Below are 11306 nucleotides of genomic sequence, written 5' to 3'. Positions count from 1 at the left end.
TTCTTTCTTTCTTTCTTTCTTTCTTTCTTTCTTTCTTTCTTTCTTTCCTTTAAATAGGGTTCTCCATGGTTTGGTGCATATATACCAAGGATAATAATTTCTTTTTGGTTAACTATTCCTTGGTCAGAATAAATTGGCCCTCTTAATGACATTTGATTAGTTTTATATTAAAGTCAATTTTTTCAGATAATAGAACAGCAAAGTTTTGTTGTTTTTTGGGTGCTTTTCTCCATCCTTTTATTCAAGTGCTCTATTTTTAAAGGTATGATGTGTAGCTAACAGATGAACTGTGTTTCATAATCCCTTCAATATGCCTGTGCTTTTTGATTAATGGAGGCTATTGATATTTATAGTTACCTTTGAAATGTGTGAGTTAATTGTAGTCATTGTTTTGTTGATTTTGTGTTGCTGTTTGTGAATTAAATTTTATTTTTTTGTTTTATAAAACATGTATTCTCCTTTCTTTTAACAGTCTTTCTGATATATTAATTCCCCTTTCACTCCAAAATAATGAATTTGTATTTCACTTAGCTTTGGCTGGTTGGCTGTAAAGTAGGCTGTTTATATCTTGAAAAGTTTTTCTTTCTCCTTCAAATATGATGGATAGGTTTGCTGGGTATAGCAGGCTACATTAGCCACCATATTCTTTAAGGTCTTTAAATGCATTGCTTCGGGCAATTTAATTTTCAAGCTTTTCATAGATTTTCCTTTAGATATGAAGTAAATATTTCCCTTTCACTTTCAGTAAACTTTCTCTATTTTATATACTTAGTTTTAAAAATATGCTATGTTGTGAAGAGATAATTTGCTAGTGTTATTTATTTGGTGTTCTATGTCTCTATGGGTGTGTCTTTTCCTAGTTTGTAGCCATTTCCTTCTAAGAACTTCTTAAAGATCTCTTAGTATTTTTGTCCTTCTTCTATGACTACAATTCAAATGATTTTAGTTTTCCATTTCTTCTCAAATTTCCTTATGATATTTTTCTGTTTGTTTGTTTAATTTTATATTCCTCTTTATTTGGCCTAGATCCTCTATTTGGTTTTTGAATCTTTAAATTCTATGTCCTGCTGGATGCTTTTGACATGCAAGGCTTTTCTTTCTGTTTTCTAGTTGAGGTATTAGGTTGTCATGTCCTTCTTCACTTAAGCTTGAGGATTGTTCAATGGTTTTGTTGTCTTACTGAATTCTGTTCTCAGTTCCTGGATTGTTTCTATCATTTCAGTCAGCTTTACACTTAAATGTTTTCTTGGTCATTACTTAGGTACTTTTATCTTTAGGCTCTTGCTCCTTAACTACATTGAGATGCTTTGTGACTTTATTATGTCACTATTGCTCTTTTAATAACTAAGAAAAATAGCAATAAAACAAAAATATGCCAAAAGAAAGCAATGTAGTACAAAGAGAATAAAAATCGCCACTGAATTCCTTTTGCGTTTAGCATCTATTGATGAGCATGGGCCTTCCATCAAATATGCTTAGTAATAACTAGTGATACTCCACTGGACATTATTACTTTTTTCTTTGCAAGTAGATATCAGTTGCAGAGAATATCTTGGTTAGGCCACATTCACTTCTCAACATTGCAATTCCATTTGGCTTGATTAAGATCAGAGCAGGTCCTATCATCTGCTGCCACATCTTTGTGAGTTTATATGTACATCAGTACAGTTGTGTATGGAAGAAAATTTTTCTTGGAACCGTTGTTCCTTTCAAGCTCTTACAATATGAGTAGGGATTTGATGAAGTCTTTCCATTTAAGACTGAGTGTTCTAAAATCTCTCACTTTATGTAGATTTTCTAGTTTGGTGAATCTGTTAGTTTCCAACTACTAAAATGGAATCATACTTCTCTAATGATGGCTAGTGAGTTGATTATGTAAAAATTATGATTATTTTGTTTTAGTAAAAATCTAATTGATAGTAGACTTTTTTGATGTATTCTTAGATTTGATTTTCAAGTATTTTCTTGAGAATTCTTACATCTATGTTCATAAGAGATATTGGTCTATAATTTTACTTCCTTCTAGAGTCTTTGTGTGGTTTAGATAATAGGGAAGCTGGGGCCTTGTAAAGAGAATTATGAAATATTCTTTCATTCTTTTGATTTCTATTTTGTGGAATAATTTGAACCGTAACAGCACAGTTGAAGGTCCGGTGGAATTATGAGGTAAATCTAGCTATACCGGGGCTCATTTGTTGGGATTATTTTATTATAACTTCTATTTCATTAGGGGTTGTGGGTGAGTTTGAATTGCTTATTTGATCTTGACTTAATTTTGGAGAGGCATATATATTAATTAATTCACCTGTTTCTTTTATGTATTTCAGCATGGTAATACAATTTTCTGTTCATTTGTGCTTCTTTGTTGCCTGTTGTGATATTCCTCCATTTCAACTCTAATTTTATTAACTTGAATCTTTTTTCTTTGTCTTCTAGTTAATTTGGCTAAGGATTTATCAATCATATTGATTTTCCTTAAGAACCAACTCTTTCTTCTATTGATTTGTTGTACTGTTTTGCTTGTTGGTTCCTATTTTGTTGATTTAAGTCCTGAGTTTGATTATGTCTTGCCACCCAGTCTTTTGAAAGTTTTATCTGTGTGTTTTTGCTGTTCTAGAACATTCATGTGTTATTGAATTGCTATTGTATTCATCCATTTTTTAAAAAAATATATCAATTTAGTGTTATTAACTTACCTCTTTAAACTTTCTTCATTGTGTCTCTTTGGTTCAGGTATTATACTGGTCAGTTTGTGTGTGAACTTGACACAAACTAGAGTCATAAAAGAAAATGGAGCCTCCACTGAAGAAATACCGCCATGATTTCCAGCTTTAGGGCATTTTATCAATGGGAGGGATCAACCCATTGTGGGTAGGGTTATCCCTGTGTTGATAATCCTGAAGTTCTATAAGAAGACAGGCTGAGGGAGCAAAAGGAAGCAAACCAGTAAGCAATGAAGCCTCTGCTTCAACTCTTGACTTCAGGTTCGATCTCTGCTTGAGTTCCTGTCCTGACTTCCTTTAATAATGGACTGTGATCTAGACCTGTTGGCCAAATAAACTCTTTCTTCTCCAACTGGTTTTTAATCATGGTGTTTTATCACAGTAATAGAAACCTTAACTAAGACAGATATGTTTTGTCTTCATATTCATTCAATTCTAAAACTTTTTAATTTTCTTCTTGACTTCTGTATTGGCTCATTTCTCATTGAGTAATGTGTTGTTTAGTTTCCACAGTTTTCTAAAATTTCTCTTGATGATACTCAGCTATAATTCATTGTTGTCAGATAGGGTAACAAAGTATTGTTCCAATTTTCTTATATCTGTTGAGACTCGTTTTGTGTCTCAGTATGTGGTAAATTTTAGAGAAAGTGAGACTGGGAGACTGAGAAGAAGACATATTCTCTTGTATTCGGGTGAAATATCCTGTAAATATTTACTAGAGAAATTTAATTTTTAATGTTAATTAATTCTTTATTTAGAGATTGTTGGATGACTTGTTTACTGGTGAGTGTTGGGTATTCAATGCACCAACTATAACCATGTAAGGCTCAATGTGTGATTTTAGCTGTAATACTGTTTCTTTATGAATATTCATGCTCCTCTGGTTGGTACATAAATGTTTAGAATTATAAAATGACCAAGGTGGATTTTTTTGATATGTATCTCTTCTGATTAGTTTTGTTTTAAGGTCCACTTTTGAAATATTAAATGCTATACTAGTATTCTTGGATCTATTTGCTTAGAGAAATTTTTTCCATTTCCTAATCACATGGTGATGTTAATTTTTGATGTTCTGTGGATTATGCATTTTATGCCACACATTAAGAAAGCTTTTCTTAGCTGTATATCTTAAGAATTTCCTTTAATTTTAAGGAGTTTTATAATTCAGTGATTTGCATTTAATTTTATAATCAAATTTCATTTATTTTATACTTTTTGAAGTTTACACCATCTTAATCCCTCATTTTTCCAATGAGTATTCAACTTTTCCATTACAATTTCAATAAAATTTCCTTTCAAAGTACTTGTATATTTTGATACTCGTACATATTGGACATGAACTTATCTCTCTACATATGTTTGTGCATTTCTCTATTCTCTATGAACTTTGAATTTGCTTCTCAATCAATATCATAAGATCTTTTATACATCAAATGTAATTAATACAGTTTAAAAGATTCAACTATTTTAAGCTAGTGAAGTTAATTTTGTAAGGTATTTAACATAAATATTGACAGAAAATAAAGTTATTTTTTATTCTGTTTTTGAGATTTCAATATTTTATTTAAGTTTTATTTTAGGTGATGTTAATTTACAGCATTTGAAGTGGTAGAGCTAATTCCACATAAAATGGAAGACACTCTAATGTACCCATTATATTGTTTTAAAAAAAATAGCGTAGCAAAGCTATAACTGAAGTCAGTTTAGATCCCTAGCATTTTCATGGTGTGATTACAACCACCTGTCCAGCTCAGCGTTGGAGAACCTGGAAGCTTTCACCTTGCTTGATGGCAAGAATGTCAATGTGGCAGCCATAGGCTTAGTCTAGGGCTGAATTTCCAAACATAATATTGTACAAACATTAATTTAAACTATTTTGCAGCAATACTATGCTTAGAATTTCATGTACCTTTCAATGTTGTACATTGAGGATGCTAAAATGCTAAATGGTATGATAGACTTCCAGGCTAAGGATAACTTGGCTTTAAAGTGTTTTGAATTTCAAAGGTACAGCAGAAACACCAATCCAGAAAGGGTCCTTTTAGCTGTAGGCACAAATTGGAGAGGATCCCTCTAGAGATGCGAGGCTGGAAGTAGAATATATGCATTTTCAGGCCCTTTGTAAATCTGTTGAGTCTACTGATAAAATTGTGATTATGAGCATAGAACCTTGGTATCCTAATCTTAACTGTTGAATATTATGAACATAGCTATTTGAAAGAAAATTTTTTGAAACAGATCTTAATGTGCTGTTGCCATCCTAGCCCATCAGTTACCTGTTTACACCAAAAGTAGTATTCGGGGAATGGTGAGCTATTTCTTTTATTAGTTATTTCTATTTATAACTGCCATTTTAGCGTGGAGAGAATGGGCATAATTGAGCCAGTCATTCAGAGCAACTCTTCATTGTGTTGCAGTATGATTTTCTTTTCTTTCCTTATTTTTCTTCTCTTTTCTTTTTCCTTTTCTTTCCTCTTCAACCTCCTCCCCTACCACCTCCTCCCTATTCATCTGATTTCCCCCCATCACCCCCTCTTTTTTTGCCAATGCACCAGGGTAACCAGAATATGAAAGTCAGTCTGATATCTGACTTTAGGGTCTGAGTGTACCCTAAGCTCATGATTAAAGTTTCCTACAGGTATATCAGATTTAGATTCACCTAGATATGTTATTTGTCTAATACAATGATTTTAAAATTCAAGTGACATATGTATTATTAATTTTTAAAACTTGTAAAAACTTCAAATGTGATGTAAAACTGAAAGTGTTAGAATAGTAAGATTGATAAGATATGTGGAAAAAGAGTGTGGACATTTGGGATTTCAGATAGAATCCAGGGTCTCTCATGTGTCCCTGAGCTACATTCCCAGATCCATATTTTAGTTACTATGTACTTTCCATTTCACTCATACATTTCACCTTGCTGTTCCCTTTTCCACAGATTCTTGATCACTAATAAAAAAGGCTGAAATTTTGGCTTACTTTTTTTGCTTTATTCTTTTCCAAATTGTTTGAGATTGTCTCTTCATCTTCCTAAAGAAATTTTAGGATCCTCCTGTATATAACAATAAAAATCTTACTTGTGCTTTGATAGAAATTCTGTAAGATTGTTATATCAATTTGTTAACAATAGAGTTCTTTGTGTAGCTTTCTGGTCTGGGAGCAGAGCATATTTCCAAAGTTATTTAGATCATTGAGTCATTTCATTGACATTCTACAGCCTTTTCTTTATTCATTTTCTGCATATATTTTAGACCCATCCCTGGTGATAGTAATTAATTTATGGTTATTTTTATTCATGTGATCTGGCTGGTAAACACATCACATTCCCCTCGCAAACATGGCAACATGACTTACATGTGTGTAATTGCTCACAAATACCAAAAGAAGGCATTAGATCTCCTAAAGCTGGAATTATAGGCCGTTGTCTGATGTGGATCCAGAAATTACACTTGTGTACTCTGTAAAAACACAAAGATTTTTATTACTGGGGCATCCCTTTAAATCCCTTATTCTATTTAGTGGATAATGAATGTTTACCCATTGAAGCTTGTGTAAGAATTTGACTGATTTTTTTATATTTTTCTTATATTCTAAAATATTGCTAAACTGGAAGTTTTTGTTTTTTTTGGTTTTTTTTTCAGTTTTAAAATTCTCAGTAACATTGTCATTTAGAAGTATAGATGTCTTTCCTTTCATACATTTTATCTTTATGAATTCACATATTGGCTTACTGTCTTTCCTAGATTTTTTTTTTAGCAATGTGTTGGGTAATAATTAACAAAAGGTGTTTTCCTTTCCTTGTATCTTCATTTAAAAGGATATCTACCAGCTTTCATTTTAATGTATCACCTCAACTTCAGGAACTTGGTATATAGTTTGTTCCTTTCCATTACTACGTTTCCATGTAGTATTACTATGAATGTGTGTTGAATTTTGTCACATGCTCTCTTTGTGCTTGAAAGTTGTTATTCTTTAGCATACAAATATGGCAGACTAAGGTCTCAGTTTTTTTATGATTGAAACTACATTGCTGACATGGAGCAAAATATTTTGAGATGTGGCAGGCAACTCTTTAGGCAATATTCTATATGCATGCTACTATTTTACAACAAAGTTCAGGGGAGATACTGCTCTGTTTTACTTCTTTAATCTAAGATCTCTACCTGCATTTGGAAATTTATTTTGGTTTTATAATATAACTTAAAATCCTATCTCTGCTTTGCTTTGCCGGAAGATATAAGGCATAATTTGTACTTTGATTCTTACATATTTGGTGGAACCCTCAAACAGTAAAATAATTCTTTGGAGGAAGTTTTTAATTATGAACCCATTTTCCTTTATAGATAGAAGGTTACTACAATTAAATATTTCATAGCATATAAGATTTTTATTATTTCTTTTTTTCAAAAAATAAGTATATGTATCTAAGATATACCCACACTTAAGACCTCACAAAATATGATGGCATTTTTTTGTGTATTGAAATTAATGCTGTTCTTTTCTATGTTTTCCTTATAATCTCTTCCTTGACATAAAAGTGGTTAAATGTTCCTGTGTTTGGAAATTTCTGTCTTAGTTAGCATTTGGATTGCTGTGAAGAGATACCATAACCACAAATTTTAATTGTGGCTGGCTTACAGTTAAGAGCTTAGCACATTGAAATTGTGGTGAGGAACATGGTAACATGGAAGCTGACACAGTACTAGACAGGTAGTTGAATCAAAGGCTATACTGAAAGGTTAAAGCTATCCCATACTAGGAGAGACCCTACATTAAGAAAAATGTGAAGACACACAAAGAAAAAAATTTAAGAATAAGGAATCAGTTACGTCTATGCATTTTTCCCTAACATGCTTTTTCCTCATTCCAGAATGCTTGGTATTTATTCTTCATACTCTTCTAAGAGGTGCCTGTATATATTTCTTAGGCTATGTCTGTGGATAATAAATAATTTGGGTTTCAAAACCATGTGAATGTTTTTACATTTACTTTTACTCTTCATGTCCTGCTTAGTTGCTGCCATCAGCTACATACAAAATAAAATCATCTGAGGCAGAAGTCTCAACTGAGAGATTGCACCATGCAGATTGGACTGTAGCCATCATTATAAGAGTTTGTCTTAACTGTTGATTAATGTGGGATGGACTAGACCATTATGGGCATTCCAATACCCAAATGGGCCAGAGGTATATAAAAAGCTAGCTGAACATAAACTTGAGAGGAAACTCGTAAGCAGTGTTTCTCCACGAATAATGCATCAGTTCCTAGTTGAGTTCCTGACCTGACATCCTTTCATGAAAGTCCATGACCTGGAAGTGTAAGCAAATTAAACATGTCCTAAGTTGAATCTTTTAGTCAGAGTGTCTTATCAAAGCAGCAGTGATGGAACGAGAATGCATAATGGGGCTTAATGAATAATTCTTCCTGGACCGTCCTTCATCCACTTATAAGAAACATACCATCACTCTTGTTGGTTTTATTTTACAGCAAAGCATCATTTTCATGTGTATGCTTTGTACCAGTCATCAATTTTAGGGAATGTATTGTTATTACTTTTTATAAGAGGGTCTTATTATTTTATCCACATTACCTTTAAATTCAGACGCTGAACCAATTATTTGATTTCAGGCTCCAAAGTGATACTGTTAATGCATGCCATCACACTAGGCCGTGAAGATTACTCTGATGTGTAAAGGCATAATATTTCTGTCATAACTACTTCTTAATCCACGGGTTCCCAGTTATCCCGATTCTGTTTCCTGTAATTCTGATGTTGGATCTGTTGATTGAGATTGTTTGTCAATTATTATAAATTTGCACATTTCTTTTTACTTTGCTTTTATTTGTATTTATTTGGGAACATGTCTATTATGGGGTGCTAACTTTTTATCTTTTTCAAGTATCTTAATAGTTGCATATTGAAACAATTTCTTCATCATAGGTGTCTTAAAATCTTTGTTGAATAACTCTTCTCTCTTCTTCCCTCCCTCCCTCCCTCCTTCCCTCCCTCCCTTCCTCCTTCCTTCCCTCCCTCCCTCCCTCCTCCCCTCCCTCCTTCCCTTCCTCCCTCCCTTCTTCCCTCCCTCCCTCTCTCCCTCCTTCCCTCCCTCCTTCCATTCCTCCCTCCCTTCTTCGCTCCCTCCTCCTTCCCCCTCTCTCTCCCCTTCTCTCTCTTCTGATAATTCTTCCCATTTGTTTAAGATCTTCGCTGTCCTAGTGTAACAGGTGCTTTCTGATTTTCTGATGAATCCTGGACATGTTTTTTTTTTTTTTTTATCACAGTATCTCAAGATTAAAATACATTTAACCCTTTTATTTCAACTGTCATTCTGCAAAAATGAAAGATGAGTTTTTCACCCCATTTCTTTCAAATGTGGACAGCAGTTCAGGTTATCCAATAACGTCTTCTTTTTTCTTTTTTTTTAAAAAATTGTTTTATTCATTTACATTCCAAAAATTGCTCCCTTTGCCTCTGAGAGGGTGCTCCCTCACCCATCCTACCCACCCCCTTTCACCACATACCCTTCAATCTCACACCCTCCACATCCCTCTTCCCTAGGTCATCAAGTCTCTACAGGATTAAATGCATCCTCTCCAACTGCAGACAGACGAAGTAGTAGGGTGCTATATATATGCAGGGAGCCACAGACCAGCCCATCCAGGCTCCTTGGTTGGTGGCTTAGTCTCTCAGAGCTCCCAGGTATCCTTGCAAATTGATTCTGTTGGTCTTTCTATAGGGATGCTAACCCCTTGAGCTCTAATTTTTGATTCAAAACTGTTCCTGTATAAAAGAAATATAGGGACAAAAAAAATGGAGCAGAGGTTGAAGGAAAGACCATCCAATGACTGGCCCAACTTCGCGTTCATCCCATGGGTGAGCAAAAAAAACCTGACACTACTATTGATGCCACATTGTGCTTGCAGACATGAGCCTAATGTGGCTATCCTCTGAGAGACCCTAGCAACAGCTGACTGAGGCAAACACAGACATATCAAACCTTTGGAATGTTGTTGGTGACATCTATGGAAGAGTTATGGGAAGATTGAAGGAGCTCCAATAAATTTTTGTTGGTTTCCAGAGTGGAAAAATGGTTTTAGTATAGAGTGCTGCCACCACAGCTCTTTGATGGAAATGGCGGTTTTCACTGGACATAATCTTCACAGCATAAAGACTGCTGCTTCCTTTGAGTCATCATCAAAATCCTAACTTCATACATGATCACATGTATACAATGTTCAGGAGATGAATAGCTGCATCATTATTGCTAGGAGATTGCCAGAGCCAGGATGTTCCAATCATCAAAAACTCTGTGAAAGTAAGCACAGAGTAGCCTCCTTTATAACCAACAGGGATGGAGAATGCTTCTCCTTCCTTTCTTTTCCTGGAGCCTGTTAGCAGAGACATTGATCCACCACAGTATAACTTCCTGAGTCGTGAAATCAACTGAGTCCAAGTTTCAATCCTTTCTTTTCACCATGGGGTCATTGGTTTTGTGTGTGTGTGTGTGTGTGTGTGTGTGTGTGTGTGTGTGTGTGTGAGTGCGCGCGCGCGCGCGTATACATGTGACAGAATGTTGGGAGAATATGGTAGCCAGTTATTTATTTTAAAGTTGTCCACATCCCTATTATTCTCTTTCTGCTGACAGGACTAGAGGGAGTTTGTTTTTATTGGGGCTTATTGACTATGCATGTTTGACATTTCCAGGTTAACAGCTTCTTTATCTCAAAGTCTGGATTTTATGAAATCCCAATGAAGCCAGGAAAGGCCCCATCATGTATTTTCAGTCACAAGGCAACTGCTATAATGCCTTTTTCTTTCAGACTCTCAAGATTTTGTTAATATTTGTCTTACATATAAAATATGGCGTTTTTTAGTTGTACTTCGAAGAAAGAATATCAATTCTGACTTCCACAGGCAGAAAATTACTTAATATTTTATTTCCTTTCCTCTAGTTATCTAGAAAATTACCTATTCTATTCTTTTTTGGTGTGTGTCTTTGTGTGTGTCTGTGTGTGTGTATGTGTGAGTGTGTGTGTGTGTGTGTGAATTACATTTCCTATTAGTTCACTGATCAGTAATTTGTTCTTCATGTAAAAATATAATTTCTGTGATTGATTAAGCTCTTTCTCACTTTCCCACTTACCTTATATACTATAATGTTGTTTATACTAAATATACTAATAATTTATTTCATGATGCATAAGATAGAATTAGCAATCAGGATAGACCTTGGTAGGATCAACTAAATGGTAAAAATTTGAATTGTGAACATCAGGAATTTAAAATAATATGAGTTATTAGAAACTACAAAATATGAATGTACTCGAACAGCAGTAGTTTGCATGAAACATGTTGGGTTAGCCATGTCCTACCTAAGCCTTGATCATTTTCACAATTTGTCAAATATTGACAATAATAATATTTTACAATAAAGACAATTACACTTAAATATACTAATATATTTTCTTGTGATATCTTGTGATATTTGTGATTTGATAAATATATACTTGCTGTCCCTGATTCCAGAATAGTTAGGTGGCTAACCATTCATATGACAAAAACTAGAAACTGTTTTCTTC

The sequence above is a fragment of the Grammomys surdaster genome, unplaced genomic scaffold, assembly GCF_004785775.1.
Source record: "Grammomys surdaster isolate TR1022 unplaced genomic scaffold, NIH_TR_1.0 243, whole genome shotgun sequence".
NCBI lineage: Eukaryota > Metazoa > Chordata > Mammalia > Rodentia > Muridae > Grammomys > Grammomys surdaster.
The sequence above is the reverse complement of the archived record's forward strand: the minus strand, read 5'-3'. Positions refer to the sequence as shown.